The 18,583-nt window shown below is 41.2% G+C and overlaps 1 pseudogene; it reads right to left on the reverse strand.

Moving 5' to 3' along the window:
* Positions 1-3,418: 3,418 nt before the first annotated feature.
* LOC118617751 lies at positions 3,419-4,713 on the reverse strand (annotated as a pseudogene).
* Between the last annotated feature and the right edge of the window lie 13,870 nt (positions 4,714-18,583).

Genomic DNA, 18,583 nt, shown 5'->3' on the forward strand with positions numbered 1-18,583 from the left:
ATAAACACATAAAAAGTTGAAATACTAGGGGTGGGGAGGGGATTAGCGAGCCGGGGCGAGCCGGCATGAGGGGAGGCAAGTGTCTCCCGACGCTCCTGAGTCCTTGGAGATACTGACTAGGAGAGCCCCCAAACGGTGAGCCCAAAGGACGCCTGGGTTGAAGACCAGCCTGAGAAGAGAAAATGAGAGCCGTTTCCTGCCGAGGTGGAAAGGGAATCGGGGACGGATAATGCTCCAACGGCTTGAGAAGTGGACAGAGGGGTGCTCCCTGCTCTGGGGTCGCTGCTCCGCAGGGTTAAGTAGCCCCACCTGGCTCGCGATCTGTCCAGGGGTCAGGGCTTTGGCCTCTGGTCCTCAGGGACAAAGTGCTGGGCCAGAAGGTGTCACTACAAGTCCTTCACTGCCAGAGAGACACGCACCAGTTCAGTATCATTTGTGTATTTGCCACCTCCAGGCAGGCCACTTGTGTGTGTGTGTGTGTGTGTGTGCGCGCGTGTGTGTGTGTGTTTTGGGCCACCTGTGTTTTTGCTCCAAGACTGAACTTGCCAGCCCTTTGTGAGGAACATGTACACAGTTGGAATTAGCAGTACCAGGGACTGCCAGTTGTCATATAAGCAGTCTCCTTTTACCTACCATCTTGATTATGATCAGGTGCAGCACTAAAAAGAAAAGCAGCCCTGAGAGTCACAGTTGTTATCTAGCTTGGATGTCCTGATTTTATGACATTAAGCAACGTCATAATATATTGACCGATGAGATCTCTCTCTCTCTGACGGAACGGAAGAAGGAAAGAATCATGCCTGAACAGATAAAAACACATTGTGCAATCACAAAAAGATAACCAAATATCCCTTCACCAGCTAACATGACTACTTCAAATGACAACTCTAGGCCTGCTTTCTAATTAAAGATTAATAACCTAAAAAAAAAAAAAAAGTTGAAATACTAGAAGAAGCAAAGGAAATTTTTTTCTTAGTTGCCATTTAGTGACAAAATTTATATTAAGTGGAATATTGGAAGCTCCTTAATCAAGTTTTACAAAAATTAAATACATTTTAAGTATTTCTTTTCTACCAAAACTAATATGAATTTTTTTATATATATTGAGATACAATTGACATATAACATTGCACTAATTTAATGTATACAGCATAATGACTCAATATTTATATATATTGCAAAATGATCACCACCATAAGTCTAGTTAATGTCTGTCACAATACTTAGTTACAAAAATTATTTTTTGTGACACAATTTTTAAGATCTACCCTCTTAGTAACTTTCAAATACGCGATTCAGTATTATTAACTATAGCCACCATGGAGTACAATTTTTAAATTATCTCAAACTAGAAAAAGTACTGGTATAATATAAAATATAGATAGCAAAATGGAAAGATTGACCAACTAAGCAATATGCAAATAAAATTGTTCTACACGAGAAACATCAAAACCAAATGGCAAGTCAACAAACTAGGAAGAAATATACTGCAACTCGCATTTCAGTAGAGGTCTAGTTTCCTTATCATACAAGACCTGAGATAAAACAGGAAAATAGGTGAGGGTTCTGCACTAACCCTCTGACACGTGACACACCACACCACCAAGCAATTCTCTGACATCTGCTGTGTGTTCTTCAGTTCGACTCAATTCTGACGTCATCTACCCAGAGAGGGCATCAGGTTCCACAGGGTAAGTCAGGCCCACAAGACTGCCCTCCCTTCAGATGCCAGTCCCAAGTTTAGCTTTTATGTATGCTTCTGACCAAAAAGCTACAAATCGGAGGTTCCCATTACCTCCTCCTTGGGTTCAATTTGCTAGAGCAGCTCACAAGCATGGGAAACCCGTTTACTCATGAGATTACAGCTTTATTACAAAAGATATTAAAGGATAAAGTTCACAGCCAGATCAAGAGATACACAGGGCAAAGGAGCCTTTTCTGTCCTTGAGGAGTTTGGGGTCCAGCACAGTGGCACCTGGAAGAGCTCTGGTTCACCCCCCCAGAAGCTCTCCAGACCTTGTCCTTTGGGATTTTTAATCGATGATTCCATAGCTGTGGTTGATTAAATCATTGGTGACTGATGAGTGATTCGACCTCAAGCCCTTTTCCTGTCCCCTGCCTGGAGGCCAGGAGGGGATGAAACTGAAAGTTCAAACCCTCTAATCACATGTTTGGTTCTCAGCCAACCAGCCCCCAACCTTAAGTGCCAAAAGTCACCTCATTAACATACAAAGAACACCTATATTGCTCTCATCCATTAGAAAATTCCAAAGGAGCCCTGTGTCAAAAACAGGAACCAAGACCAAAATATATATTTCTTATTATAAATCACAATATCACAACAGGCAAAGGAGATGGCTAACAATTCACAGAAAAGAGGAGTGTTAAAGATTTGACCAGATGCACAGCCTCACTCAAAGCCGGAAAATCACAGATTAAAACTTCCACGAAACATTGTTCGATGATCAAATTGGCAAAGGTGAAAAAATGAATAAAATATGTTGTTGGCAAGGATAATCGGAAACTGACGCAAACATTGCTGATGCATGTAAATCAGCACACCGCCTGTGGAGATCAATTTTGTCAATATCTACTACAACTTAAAAGTAAGTTTTGACCCAGCAACCTTCTAAGAACTGATGCCACAAATAACTTGCAAATATAAAAAATGACAGAGGTAAAATGTTATTTATAGCAGCCTTACGTGCAATGGCAGAAGACTTTGTTTTAAAAAGGAAAATGTGTATGTACTAATAAGAAAAGGTATTCTAGCCCAGCTGGTGTGGCTCAGTGGATTGAGCATCATCCCATGGACTGAGAGGTCCTGGTTTTATTCCTGGTTTCAGGCTCAATCCCCAGTGAGGGGCGTGCAGGAGGCAGCTGATTGATGGTTCTCTCTCACATCAATATTTCTATCTCTTTCTCCCTCTCCCTTCCTCTCTCTCTAAAGACAAATAAAAGTATCCTGACCAGTTCGGCTCAGCGGTAGAATGTTGGCCCTCGGACCAAAGAGTCACAGGTTCGATTCTGATCAAGGGCACATAACTCAGTTGCGGTTCGATCCTGGCTCTGGTTGGGGTCATGTGGAAGACAACCAATCAATCTCTCTCTCTCTCTCTCTCTCTCTCTCTCTCTTTCTTTCTCTCTCTCTTTCTCCCACTTTATCTGAAGATAAAAATGGAAATAAAGTATCCTCAGGTAAGGATTTAAAAAAATAAATAAAAATCAATAAAAGTATACATATATTTTAAAAAGTATTCTAAGTGTTTTGTTAATGGGAATGGAAGGGGGCCACATATTAACCTGACAAACTAAGAGGAGGCCTGCTGGGGGCCTTACAAAATCAGAGATTGAAAATAACCACAAAGGATGGTCCGAAATTAAAATGTTTTCTGGGGGGAGGGGGTTTAGGTTTTATTCATTTGAGTAGTTTGTAGCCATCATCATGTTTGAGCCTGAGAGGCAAGCAAGGGAGAGAAAATTCTTGGACTCGTTTTAGAGTCTGATACACTAGGCTGAAGTGGGATCCTGGAAGGGTCAAGGTCACAGCTAATAGAGAAGAGAGCTCTGAAGCTGCATGAGGCCATATCTCAGGCAAAAGCAGGCCCGGACGCCCGCCCCATACCACCGTGCAGAAAGCTGTGTCCCAGCCTGCACCCTTCCCAGTCCCCTGGAGAGCCCACCACACAACAAGAGCCAGGACAGTGGCTCCCTGTGCATGCACTAACACACACCCTCCGTGCACACAAGTCCAGAACAGGCAGCCCAGGCAGAGTCATGCGGCTTTCTCTGTGGGCACATAGCACACACGAGCCCGACATGGGGCTCAGGCCCGAGCAGAAATGCCTCCTGCGGCCATGCCCATCACAGCACAGCGGCAGTCCCTGGGAAGGCCAGGTGGGTAGCCATGGCCAGCGTGGTAGCTTTACCAGTTGGCCTTCACTGCCCTGATGTTGCTTACGAGGTTGTGGGCCAGGCAGATGCCAAAGGTCGGTAGGAGGGCGACGCCTACAAAGACCCCGGCCACGACCATCAGGTTGTCCTGCAGCCGCTTCTCAAACGGGCCCACACAGCCTTCAGTGTGGACGGAGCCCTGCTGCTCCAGCTCCGGTTTGAGCCAGACGCTGTAGCCACAGTGGGTGTTGAGAACATCTTCCACAGGGTTTCTCACGCAGCAGGGGAAGGGCACCCCACAGCGCTCCCGGCTCGGGTTCGAGTCAGTGCAATTGAAATAGATACTGAGGTTCCAGTCGTTGGGCCCTCGGGCTCCGCAGCAGGACCAGTATTCCTGAGCAAAGTCAGCGGGGCTCTGGAGGTCAGTGTCATCCTGATCGGCCTTGACGTTGTTGTTGATGAAGAGGTTGAGCTGGTCTGGTAGCCAGTCCTTGAGGGCGAAGACCAGGATCCCTGTCGCAAGCTCCGGGAGGAAGATGAGGCTGAAGAACACTGAGAACAACTTGAGCAGGAAGGTGTTCTCTGGAGCGCCCCATGCCGCCAGCAAAACCCAGCGCTGACATGACGCCTCCAACCACAAACACCCACAGGGGGCCAAGGCCTCCCAGATCTGTCATCGCTGAGATGTTGGAGAGAACGGAGGCCGAGGGCCAGGAACAGGGCTCCTAGCACTCGGAGGACAATGTTGAAGCTGAACAGGAAGTATTTCCCAGAGCAGCCCACCTCGGGTTCCTGGAAGTGCTGGTGCTTGTCCGGCATGGTCAGCGGCTGACCCTGGTCGGTGACCGGGGCCTAGCTGGGCGCTGTGGGCCACCTGCCGGCAGGGACCCCCCCTCCCCCCCCCGCCCAAGGACCACCCTGCTCCGTGAAAAGGACACAACCTATGCACCAGGATGAAAGACAGAGACCATGAAGCCCCTCATTGTTATTAATATCATGTTAATTGTTTTCTGCTAACTATCCTGTACCCCCCTATGTAAGAGAAGCATGTGTCCATCATCTTACTTGTCATCCAATCCCAGAGGTCCCCCTCCTTTGCTTTCTCCCGCCCCCCTAATCTATCACTAATGGATTTCATGTAACCCACTTACGTCTTCTCTTTTGATTATACTGTATAAAATAAGGTGCAAAGCTGCCATTCTCAGGAGCATTATCTCAATCTGCTGAGGTTTTGCTTCCCAGCAATTACATTTGCATAAAATATATCTGGAATAAATAAAAAAATTGGTGAAAATAGTTGTTTCCAGAGAGGGGGAATGGGGGACTGGAAGACATGGGGGAAAGAGCATTTTCATTTCATATCCTTCTTGATGAGGGACTACTTGTCATTATCTTCAGTGACAGTGGAAGTGACCAGAGTAGCTGAGGCAGAGTAGTGGGTGCTAGAGTTGGGTATCATACAACCCAAACAGAGAGGGCTTTGGGGATATGATTGGAAAGTCAAGGTTTGAGGGTGACAATGAAGATCTAAGTGAGTATCACTTGCTGGCCAAGAGATACAGGTGGAGAAAGAATAGCCAGTATCTTTTTTAAAAAGCTACCTGAAAAGGGATGATGTCAAAGAAAAGCCAAGTTTACATTAAGACAAGAACATAATGAGTTCTGAGAAGAAGTTGAGGATGTTGTAGAGAATAGGGTTAGATTTCCAGGGAGCAGCTGTTGAAGGCTGTAAGAGAGGTCAGCACCGAGAAGGAATGAGATGACTCAGAGAAAAGAATGTACAGAGTAGATGGAAAAGCATAAAAAAGAGATGCCTGAAGAGCCTGCACTCTGGACCTAAGGGTGACAGCCATGAAAGCCATGAAAGGAATTAACAGCTAACACGGTTCTGTGGTTTTATCGGTGTCAACTTGGGCTCAGGCCCCAAGTGCCCCAAGAGTGTTAGCTGGTAGCCCAGACTATAAAGGCTGAGGTGAGCTAGACCCTACATGTTGTCAGCTATGGCATTTATTCTACCACCTCTGTGCACAGTGGCCCTAATGGAAATCTAGTAAAAAAATTATTTCTGCACCACCACAAAATTCAACCCTAGGTAGTATCGACTACCACCCACATGGAGGACCTTTTCCCCAACCTCATCATCAACTTGAAATTTCACTTTTTTTTTACCAACTTTCCAATATTCCTAATCACTCACTGTAACTATACTTTCAGACAGTGTGGTTTTGGTGGCTCTGGCCTCACCCCAACTTCAGGCAGTGCACTGGACACAGGCCTGAGCCAATCAACTCATCACACTCCCCACGCCAGGCTAATTTGTTTAGGGATGGGCAAGTGACCCAACCCAGCCAAAGATGCTGCAAGACTTTTTCTGAGACTTCCAGGACAGAGACACACACTTTTTCTGGTGGCCTTTAGTATGGGAAGTCATAAGATCTGCAACTGCTGGCTATTTTTACCACAACAAGAAGAGATGATGTCTAAGAATGGTGCCAGAAAGAAGATCAGAGATCCCCGGAGACAGACACTGGGCCCTGCGCACAACTTTCAGTTACGTGATCAAATAACCCCCCTCTTTACCTTGGCCAATGTGGTTTTTTTCTGTCCAAAACAAGAAAGGAGTTCTAACTGACTCAGGTATTATTGAACATTTTATGGAAAAGGCAATATACATCAAGATAGAAGAACATAATTGCGATATAATATTTTAATTATTCAAAATTGTGCCAAGCAATTACTTTTGTAGTTAGCATATTACCTCAGTAAATACAACCAGAAGGAAAATTCCTTCAAAATATGCAATTGAAATGAATGAAAATTTATAACAAGATGGTGGCATAGGTAAATGTGGTACTTACATCCTCCCACAACCACATCAAAATTACAATGAAACCACAGAATAACCATCATTCAGAACCTCCTGAAGTCTAACTGAAGTCCTATGACTAAGAATCTACAGAAGCAGCTATACTAAGAATGGTAGGAGAGGCAGAGACGCGGAATGGGCTGGTCCTACAACCACGTGTGGCAGGTAAAAATCAGGAGGGATATCTTGGCTGTGGAAGTACCCCCTGAGGAGTGAGGGATCCCGGCCCCACACCAGACCCCTAGTCCAGGGTTCCAGTGCCAGGAAGAAAAGTCCCCATAATGTCTGGCTGTAAAACCAGCAGGGATTGTGGCTGAGTGAGAAGAAGGGCAGTTAGAATCCCAGACCTTCTTCTTAAAGGGCCTGTGCACAGACTTAGTTGAACTCATTCGCTCTGAGCTCCAGTGCTGGTGCAGCAGCTCAAAAGGTGCCAGTGATATATGGGAAGGAGCTGCATTGTCTGGCTTTGGGGTGAGACTTGAAGGGGCAGCTGTCATCCAGATAGAGGTGCTGGCAGGGACCACTGTTCCTTTGCTGAGCCCTCCCTGCACAGAGCCAACAAGAGGGCACCATATCTGAGTCTCCATTAACCTGGCTCACACTGTTTGCCTCACCCAGGTGATTCCCTGAGCAACTCCCTCCCTCCCCAAGTTGCAGGATCACTCAAATCTCTCAAAGGTTCACCAACCCAAAACAATCATCATTTGGTCTCAGCAGTGCTCCATACCTCTTGTTAATTGGCCTGAGGCTCTGCAGTAGTGGCAGCCGGCCTCTGTTCAAAGCTTAGCCTCTCGGGGACACCTCCGAGCTCAGTATAAGTAGCAGCCATCTGTAGATTGCTCTGTAGCTCATGCAGATGGCTAATATTGGCCAGCAGCTCCCAAGAGGGCCAGTGATCAGCTTTAGACCACACTAAAGCACCACACTCAAGGGGTGGACTTATTGTGCATCAGAGCCTCACTGAATTAAGTACTGCTACATGAGGTCCACCCCTGCGCAGTAGCTCCTCCACTGCAGTTGTGGCTAGTCCTCACTCTAGCCCATCAACCTGGGTGTAAATGCTCCTATTGACATACCAACAGTAATCAAGGCTCAACTACAATAGGAGGGTGCACGTAGCCCACACAGGGGGCACAACTGGAGGGCCCACCTTGGGTGACTGGGGAGGCTGTGCAACTGGGCCCTACAGGACACCTACTACAGAAAGCCACTCTTTGAAGGCTGGGAGATGTTGCAGCTCTACCTAATACATAGAAACAAACACAGGGAGGAAGCCAACATGAGGAGACAAACATGTCCCAAATGAAAGGACAGAACAAAACTCCAGAAAAAGAAACAAGTAAAATACAGGTAAATATGTACCAGGTGCAGAGTTCAAAACACTAGTTATAAGGATGCTCAATTAATTTAGGGGAAGAATAGACAAATTCAGTGAGAACTTTAACAGAGACGGGAAACATAAAAATGAAGATAGAAAACAGAACCTTTGCAGGCCAGAAGTGATTGACATGAAATATTCAAAGTGAAAGGGGCAGGAGAGAATAATAGAATAATAGAGAACTAATCATAGGGGCTACTAGCCATAGTTATAAGAAATGTTAATCATCCTTGCTCTGTTAATCTTGATTGCTTCGTTCTGATTAAAGAAAGCCCATTCTGACCTGGCTGGGAGCTGTACGCCCTGGGAGTTTACCTCAGGAATGCTGTCCATTCTCTTATTCTGAGAATAAGGGGACTGTGTGACATCATGGAAAGATTTTAACAACCTGGTTATCAGAGTATTGGAACCCTGAGGCACACACCGGTGACCATCTTTTGCAATCCCCCAGCCTGCATTCCTTCCCTCTGATTGTAATCGCCTGTAACCACTTTACCCATTTTTTCCCCCTTTTGCTTACCTGCTCTTCCCCACGTAGCTACCCTTGAGAAATGACTGGCTAGTGAGGGGGGAAAAGAGCAGATTTTTGCAGGCTGCTCTCCCATATTGTTGGCAATATTGGAATAGACGCTCATACGTGATTCAAATTTGTCTCTGCTTAATTGGCTCAGGTAGTGACAGGCAGTCCAGACCCATTTGTTGTCCAGTTTCCAAAGTGATGAAAAGCAAGGGACTACTCTACCCAGCAGAGCCATTATTTGGAATTAGAAGACAATTAGAGTTTCCCAGACAAGAAAATGCTAAAGGAGTTCATCAGCGAATCAGTCTTGTAAGAAATGTTAAAGGGTCTTCTTTAAGAAGAACAAAAAAAGATTAAAAATATGAATAATAAAATGACAATAAATACATATTTATCAATAGTTACTTTAAATGCAAATGGATTAAATGCTCCAGTTAAAAGACCTATGGTGGCTGAATGGATAACAAAACTTGACCCTTACATATGCTGTCTACAAGAGACTCACTTCAGATCCAAAGACACATACAGACTGAAAGTAAAGGGATGGAAAATGATACTGCATAACAATGGAAAGAAAGAAAAAAGCTGGGGTAGCAATACTTCTACCAGACAAAATAGACTTAAAACAAAGGCTAGAACAAGAGATGAAAAAGGAGCCAGCAATTCTACTTCTGGGTCTTTATCCAAAGAAACCCAAAACACCAAATCAAAAAGACATATGCATCCATACACTCATTGCAGCATTATTTACAAAAGCCAAGATATAGAAACAACCTAAGTGTCCATCAATAGATGAATGGATAAAAAAGTGGTCCATATATACCATGAAATATGTCTTAACCATAAAAAGAAAAATAATAAAATTTTACCATTTATAACAACATGAAGGACATAGAGAGTATTGTGCTGAGTAAAATAAGTCAAAGACAAATACCATACAATTTCACTGATATATAGAATCTGAAAAACAAAATTAAAAAACAGACCATAAACAGACTCATAGATACAAAGAACATTTTGACAGTTGCCAGATGGAAGGGGAATTGGGGAGATGGGTAAAAAGGTAAAGAAATTAATGGGTACCAATGTAAAGTCCAGCATAGGGAATACAGTCAGTAATATTGTAATAATGGTGTGAGATGGGTACTAGAATTATTGGGGTAATAACTTCATAAGTTATATAAATGTGTAATCACTGGGCTGTACACCTGAAACTAATATAATATCGTACATAAACTGTAATTAAAAAATACAAATTATTAAAGTAAAAATAAAATCCTATACCTAGTGTCATATTAAAGACTGAACACATCCCTAAAATGGGGAACAAGGCCAGAATGTCCACTCTCACCATTTCTATTCAACATTGCACTGAAGATTCTAAAAGTATAATAAGGGAGAAAAAGAAATAAAAGCAAACAGATTGTAAAGGCATAAATCTTTTTATTCATAAATGATGTGATCATATATAAAAAAAAACCCTTAAGAATATGCAAATAAATTATTAGAAGTAAAACTGAGTTTAGTAAGATGGTAAAGTTCAAAGTCAATATAAAAAAACTGCCCTGGTTGCGTAGCTCAGTTGGTTAGAGTGTCATCCTGATACACCAAGGTTTCAGGTTTGATCTCTGGTTAGGTCATATGCAAGAGCAACCACTAAATGCATAAATAAGTGAAATAACAAATTGATGTTTCTCTCTCTCTCTCAAATCAATAAACTTTTTAATAAAAGAACAATTGTACTTCTATATATTACCAATGAACAATCAGAAATCAAAACTTACCATGTATAATGGCATAAAAAATTCAAATGTTTAAGGATATTTGACAAAAAAATATTTATGGCTTATATACTAAAAAGTACATACATTGCTGAGAAAAATTAGAGATCTAAATAAATAGATATACTATGTCCATAGATTAGAGACTAAATATTGTTAAGATGTCAGTTCTCTCCAAAATGATCTATAGATTCAAGGCATCCTCGTCGAATTCCAGCAGGCTACTTTGTCAAAGTAACAAACTAATTTTAAAACTTATATGAAAATGCAAAAGATCCAGAATAGCCAAAAGAACTTGGGGAAAACAAGAACAAAGTTAGAGGACATTTTGTTTTTTAAAAACTATTTTTCTAGTAAGTCATTTCTAGGAGTATAATTGATTAGATGAAAGGTGAGAAATATCTTTAAGAAAAACCAGTCTTATTAAAGTAAATTCTGCTGCTTAAAACCTTTTAGATTTGAAATATTTTAAAAGCAAATTAGTAGTTGTCATGAGCCTGAGAAATGCCTGAGTGATTCCATCCTTCAGATACCGGTGAGAATGAAATAGGATGGGGTGAGGGTGTGGTGTGAGACTACCTGCTACTGAAGTATGATATGGACAGAGAGAAGAAAATCTAACTTATGAAACCAATTAATATAGTGATAAATTTACTAATAAATAAAAAGAAAATGTTCCTATTGTATAGACGATATTTTACAAAGAGCTGATGCTTCCAATTATGCTTTAGTAGAACAAAGAGTAATAACATCAATTTTTAGAAGCTCCAGAAAATGCACTGAACTGAGAATCTGCTAACCTAAAACTTTAGTATGGGATCTGTTACTAGCCAGCCTTTGGGTGGGTAACTTGACCTCTCTTGGTCTTAGTCTTGACATTTTCAAAAGGTTATTAAAAAAAATGATTTCTAAGGACCCCTTTCATTTCTATACTAAAAATTATCTTTAGAGCTTTCTGTACTTTTTTTTCATTTTTACTACATTTTCTACTCGTTTCTTCTCTACAGAATCCAACTTTTTGTAACTTATGTACCTTTAATAGAAACGTCACCATGAGGTTGCTGTGGTTGTGTTCATGAAATCAGGGGCTGTAAAATGGTTTTCCCTTTCACATTCAGTACCAGTATTGAAGGCAGTTAGCATGTCTCTACCACTGGTTATAGATACTTCTATTTCTCCTTCTTTCTGCGGTCCTCCAAAAGGTAGTCTTTGACAATCACACGCATAAAATACCACCAGTTTTCTTTCTATTGATTCCCATAGCAAGCTAGACTATAAGAGGATATATAATAAATTTGAAAATTGATAGCATCCTAGCCTGGCTGGTGTGGCTCAATGGATGGAGCTTCATCCCATGGACTGAGAGGTCCTAGTTCGATTTCCAGTCAGGGCACATGGGGCATGCAGGAGGCAGCTTATTGATGTTTCTCTCTCACATCGATGTTTCTCTCTCTCTCTCCCTTCCTTTCTCTTTAAAAAAAATCAATAAAATCATATTAAAAATAAAACTTACAGCATTCTAAGTGGAAATAACTAATTCAAGTTCACCAACTGACCACTTTCTAGCTACATCTGAAATCTTCTCTCCAATATTTTTGTAAATCTGATTCCTCCCTTACTTACTGGAAGAGCTATTGTGCATATAAGGATCTTAGTCCAAAAAGAGCCCTGTTTAGCTGATCTCTTAAAGTGCATAAAGCCAGAATTCAAAAGACAAGCAAAATGAACAAAATATTGTAAAGTATTGGAAAGTACTTTGTCTTAAATCTAGCTATGATAAGATGAGCTAGCCCTACCTTATTCTGCCCCAGGCAGGTCTCAAATGGCAGATTGTCCTTATAAGGCTCCACTATTGCGTGGAGTTTAAGAGAGATAAAATCTCTCCTCTGACGATCATACCCTTGGGTTCATGACTTTGAAATTTTCTTCTTCTGTTTATTTTATTACAGAACATACCATGAATCCGAAAGACCTGCTAATCTTTACTAGTGCGTGTAAGGATATTTTGAGATATAAGCTTTACAGAGTTAAAGAATATTCCAGGTGCGGTCTCATGTGATACAATTACCTTAGCACAGGTTTAAAAAATTAGATTTAAACCTTGCAGCCATCTTGACCATTGCTCAAGTGAGAATCTAAGCTCCCTCCTTAAAACCCTTCATACCTATCATAGACACAGGCTCCAACCCAAGTCTGTTTCCTTTAGTTTTAAGTAGAAGTTATACCATTGATGACCACCTGAACTGCCAACTTGGCTTGTGTCTCCTAAATGTTGCCCTTTGTAGACCTTGACCAGTTTGTCCTAAGCCCTTTTTAGCTGAGCCTCCAACACCAGCATGCAACTCTGTTATTCTGCGTGCTTTCCTTATCTCTTGTTTTCCATAGTTCCTTTCATGGCTCTTTCCATTCTTGAAATTTCTTAAGGCTGTTAACTCACACTGTATTCTCTTAAGTTTCCCTCTAAGCCCTTAAACTTTGTATTTCATAGGTTAACTCAGGCCCCAATCTTAACCGACAGACCCTTCACTCTTAGAATGTGGTATTGAGACTGGAAATAAGTTAGTTATTTTTTACCCAAATTCAGACGTTTTTGAAACAGTATAATGTAAATCTCATCTTCCCTTTGTTGTCACCATAATCAAGCGGTGTCTAGTCTATCGCACTTGGGGGTGGCTGGGTAGCACCAATAAATGTCTTTAGTTTGTAGCCTGTCATAGATGGCAGTAATGTGGAGAAATATGTAAAACGATAATCTGTAGAGAAATGCATACAATGAAAACAATACATAGAGTGAATTTTTTTTTTAAGTTAAAATTGTTAATACTGTCACGTTGATCCCCTCAGGCCTCTGTGAGAATGGCTATCTGATATATTTGAGGTGTTGCTGGAGTCTGCACTTATTACTGTACATTCAGTTTTGAGAGGTTATTCTGGCAACATTTCAGTGTATTTGGAATTCATAAAAACTATGTCATTAAAAAAGAATACAAGTTGACATCTGTGAGTGCTATCTCACACGCAAGTAAAAGCAAAGTCAGCTGCCACCTGGCTATAACAGTACTTTCACTTGACACTTTCAAATATTTGGCTTATAGAGAAGTAGTAAGCTGGCCGACAAAAAGCAAGAGTGTGGGCGGCACTGGGGCAATGACACTGGGTAAGAGCATGAGACATTTGCAGTTCAACTGTTTTATTTTATGGTCTAAGACTATAAAAGCAACAGCCTGCAAAACTCTACCTAACCATCTACCACTGAATTCTACATGATGCTACAGTAAGTGTCATAATCTGTCCTTTCCTTAAGAAAAAATTGTCAGTTCTACATTTCAGCTGAAGAACCTACAACGTCAATGTAACAATAATCTAGTTAATGGGTTAATAAATTTCACTGTTCAGATTTACATTGTCCTCTTAATATAATATTACTTTTTCTACAACTATCTTAATGTCTACACTTGATGTTTCCATGTTCTCAAACTCAGTTCACTTCTGATTCAGCAGAAGGGAAAATCAGAGAGATTCCAAGTGCGAGAAGAACACCATGTACTGTTGCTGACTCTGAGCTATAGGGTCCCATGAGCAAAGCCCAGGGAGCGGGCTCTGAGAGCTAAGGGCAGCCCCTAGTTGACAGCCAGCAAGGAAACAGAGACCCCAGTTGTACACATAAGGCACAGGATTCTGCCAACAACCAGAGAAAACAGCTGAGCCAATCCACCTTCTGACAGACAGAACTGTGAAATAATAAATTTGTATTGTTTTAAGCTGCTCAATTTGTGGTCATTTGTTATGGTAGCAATAGAAAACGAATGCAGATCATGACACTGGATTGAAATGAGGGAGAGTGTAATAGGAGACGATATGAGAGGTGAGGAGGATGGATTGGAAGAAGGTAAATGAGGTGGCAACTACTGTGTGGCCCTTGTAGAGCACTATAAGGCCATTCGAGTGGGCCAAAAGCAGTTGAAAATCAAAGGATGAGTCAAGACAATTTGCTCACTGATGGCCTATTGGGTGTTGGCAAAGAGAGAAGTTTGTTGACTCCAAAATCGCCTGAGCCAAGGGTAGAAGAACTGTCCTGAGGTGAGATAACAAAGTCAGGAAGAGCAAATTTAGTGGGAGGAGAGAGGCAGGGGCAAACAAGAGGTCACCTTGGGACATGTTATGAATAAAATGCCTATCAGACATCTAAGTGAAGATGTTCATTAAGCTGTTAGACGCACAAGTCTGGGGTTCAGAGAACTGTCTGGGGCTGGAACTATTAATTAGGAAGTCCTCTCACAGAAGGTGTTCAAAGCCAGAGGGTGATCAGTTCAAACGCGAGGAAATGAGTGTCAGAGAGAAGAGCGGAGCTCTGCGGCTAACCCCTTTTTGAAAGCCTCTCCTAGATCGCCTTTTTTTTCTTTTCTAATTTGTAAATACAAATATATGCATGATCCCACAAGCTAAATATTCTTAAAATATTTAGTTATGAATTTAATGAGCCACCTGCCCTAAAAATAATAAAATGGAATGAAATCCACTCTATCCCCGAAAATCCGAAGTAGTTATCACTAATTTAAGGTCTTCCAAATTAAACACAGACCACGTAGTTGAAAAAGCCCATTGAAATTTGCGTAAGTTATGCACCCATATCAAAAGACTACTGAATTCTAGTCCTCCAATAGTTGTTGCTCTGAGACATTTTCATGTCCTAGAATTATATACATTTTTATATAATATTAATGCTGAACATCTGATGAGGAGTATTATTCTTCCAATTCATTTTGGTTCCTCAGTACTGTGAAAATTCAGTATTTACATGTCTGCAGTGGGAAAACAAAGGCAAAACAAAACAGGAAAATACAAACACAAGAACTTTGTTCTACTCTTTTTCCTTCCACACATAACATACTGCCCCATTGTGTTTCAGTTGTTGCTACTATTGATATGGGTCACAGTTAGTTTATTATTCTCACCAACTTTCTTTCTGAAAAGAAAGAAGTATTTGAGTGTTTTAGGCTAGTAAAAAAACACTAAAATTTTTTTTAAAAAACCTCTCTGTCATAAATCTCTCTCTATATGCTTTTTTTTTTTTTTTTTTTTTTTATCCTCACCCGAGGACATTTTTCCATTTTTTTTTTTGTTGTTGTTCAGGTAGAGTGGGAGGGAGAGAGAGGAACAGAGAGAGAGAGAGAAACATCAATGTGAAGGGACACATCGAGTGGCTGCCACCCGCACAACCAACCAGAGCCGGGGACAAACTGCAACCGAGGTACGTGCCCTTAGCGGGAACCGAACCCAGGTCTCTCCAGACCGCAGGCCGACGCTCTAACCGCTGAGCCAAACCGGCCAGGGCTCTATATGCTTTTTGTATCACACAAAAAGTAAGTTGTTCAAACCTTCCTACAAGGTAGAGAAAAACCTGACCTGCTACAGCCGTCTGCCTGAAGTACTCCTATAAGCACAATTAGAAACTGCTTTTGCCAACCACATCACAAATACTTATTAATGCGGTAACTGTGGCTCCACGTTTTGAACTTCTCCTGGGCCAGCTGTGCGGTGGGAACACGCTCTTTATGGTAGCACTTCATTGGATCATCTGCTGACAAAGCAGAATTTTATTTTATTTATTTATTTATTTATTTATTTATTTATTTACTTATTTATTTATTTTTAATCCTTACCTGAGGACATTATTCCATTTTTTTTGTTGTTGTTCAGATAGAGTGAGAGGGAGAGAGAAAGAGAAACATCAATGCGAAAGGGACACATTGAGTGGCTGCCACCCACACGGCCCAAGCAGGGCCGGGGACAAACTGCAACCGAGGTACATGCCCTTAGTGGGAACCAAACCCGGGTCTCTCGGGACTGCAGGCCGATGACAAAGCAGAATTTTAGACCTTATCCATAACTGTTCTAATTAGGCCATCAAATGGCAGGACTTGCTGTGTAAATTTTATTAATTCTAGCCATTTCTGTGGTGCAACTGACATTGACCACATAAAAAGGAATGACTCTGCCTTGGAAATAATTCCCTTATGTTTATAGCTTCTCCCCCTTCTACCTGCTTATTTTGAAGAAGTAGTAAGGAAGGTGCCCAATGCTGCCCTCACAGGTCTATGGAACTTTCTTTCCGCTGGAAGCACAATCAAATCCAAACCCTTTTATATTTCTGCAACACTATTGCCTTTATATCTTTTTGTAGCACTTATCATAAAACTTATAATATGTAGATTGTTCATGTCTCTGCTTTCCACAGATTGAGAGTAATTTATTTGTTCATTTTTTGATCCTAATAGATACACTGTTCCCAATGTTGCAGCACAAATATTTGACATGGTTATGCAGAAGAGGACCCCGGAAACCTGACATACAGCCCTGGCCAGTTTGGCTCACTGGTTAGAGCGTCAGCCTGCAGACCAAAGAGTCACACATTCATCCCTGGCCCTGGTCTGGGTCCTTCAGAAGGCAGCCAATTGATGTGTACCTCTCATATTGATGTTCCTCTCTCTCTCCCCCCACCCCTCCTATTCTGTCTGAAGATATTTGAAAATATATCCTCGCCCCATCCCTACCCTTCCCACAACTACACAACTGACTGAAAAGAGCAAAAAAAAAGTAAAAACAAGGGGACTTGTTTTCTTAACAAAAACCTGCTTTATGTTGTTCACCAAGGGATTTAAATGTATAAAGAGATTTACTTTATCTTGTGCCTTTGAGGAAATACTATTGAATGAAGGTTGTTGTGATGGTTAATTTCATGTGTGAACTTGGACGAGACCATGGTGCCCAGCTGTTTGGTCAAACACTGGACTAGATGTTGCAGTGATGGGTATTTTGTACATGTGATTAACATTTTTAATCAATGGGCTTTATATAAAAGAGATTACCCTCAATAATGTGGGTTGGCTGCAATCTGTTGAAGGCCTTATTAACAAAAACAGATTTTCTGGAGTCAAATGAATATTACTTCCTTAAGACAGTAAGAGAAAACCTGTCTATGGATTTTGAACTCAAGATTGCAACTTCAACTCTCCCTTGGGCTTTCAGCCTGTCAGCCTGCCCTACAGGTTGCATACTTGCCAGATCACATAATTGCATGAGCCAATTCCTTAAAAGAAATCTCTCTCCATACCTGCGTTTTACTGGTGCCGTTTCTCTGGAGAACCCTGACTAACAGTTGTATTTCAAAGCGGTTCTTTCTTTTGTAACATTTGTGAACCTTTTGCTAATTGAATATAATTGTATTCTTAATTTTGTTACACGGAATAAGAGTAGGGATTAGTACACTACTTACTAACAGAATTCAGTTTCTCTGCTGGTATGGAGTACAAGAGAGTATTGTCAAAGGAACTCAACAACAATGATCCCTCTCCTAACAAGAAGGGACATTTTTAATATGAAGCTCTACCTGGGCCCATCCTGTGCACTGTACCTATACATTTTCCTAACCTAGTTCACACGAATTAACAAATCCTAAATAATTACCAGCAAAGAACCTGGGAAGTTGGATCAACACCTTTTCTGAAAAAAGATAGGACATGTTTGGGGCACAGTTGGGGCAGGGAGGAGGGTTTTACCAGTTAATACAACTCAGAATAGGAAGTTGGTATATCCAGTTTCCATCGCCTCATTCATCCACCGAGTTTGTGTTGTGAATTTTAGAAGTCGTTTCATTGCATGATGTAATGGAGAAAATAATGAAGATTACAAATTTTCTTTATGCTTGTTTTCTTAACCCACAGCCAGTTAGTTTATAGACATTTAAGAAATTGAAGCAAAGAAAACAGATTTAATTTATTTTAATTTAGACAACTGGTTAAGTCCTGGAAAACTTTGAAGAAATATATCGAAGTGTTTTTAGAATTTAAAAGTTTTAGATCCCGCTTGATAGACCTCCAATGGTCCCCAAAGGCTGTATACTTTCCCCTGATGTAATATAACAGAGCTCTCTGTCTGCTATAAAAGTGAGTTTCGTATTCACATTCCAACTTGACACGTGGATTAAGAAGATGGTACCTGAGATTATTGTTTTTAATACTGAACTTCTCTATACTCAAAGGAATAACAGATCTCAAAGAGTTACACAGTTATCTTGTGAAAAATAAGTCCTAATTTTGAAAACTATTCATAGTTTTGGGAACTGGGTGTGAGTCGTGTTTTCT

This window comes from Molossus molossus, unplaced genomic scaffold, assembly GCF_014108415.1.
Source record: "Molossus molossus isolate mMolMol1 unplaced genomic scaffold, mMolMol1.p scaffold_m16_p_5, whole genome shotgun sequence".
Lineage (NCBI taxonomy): Eukaryota > Metazoa > Chordata > Mammalia > Chiroptera > Molossidae > Molossus > Molossus molossus.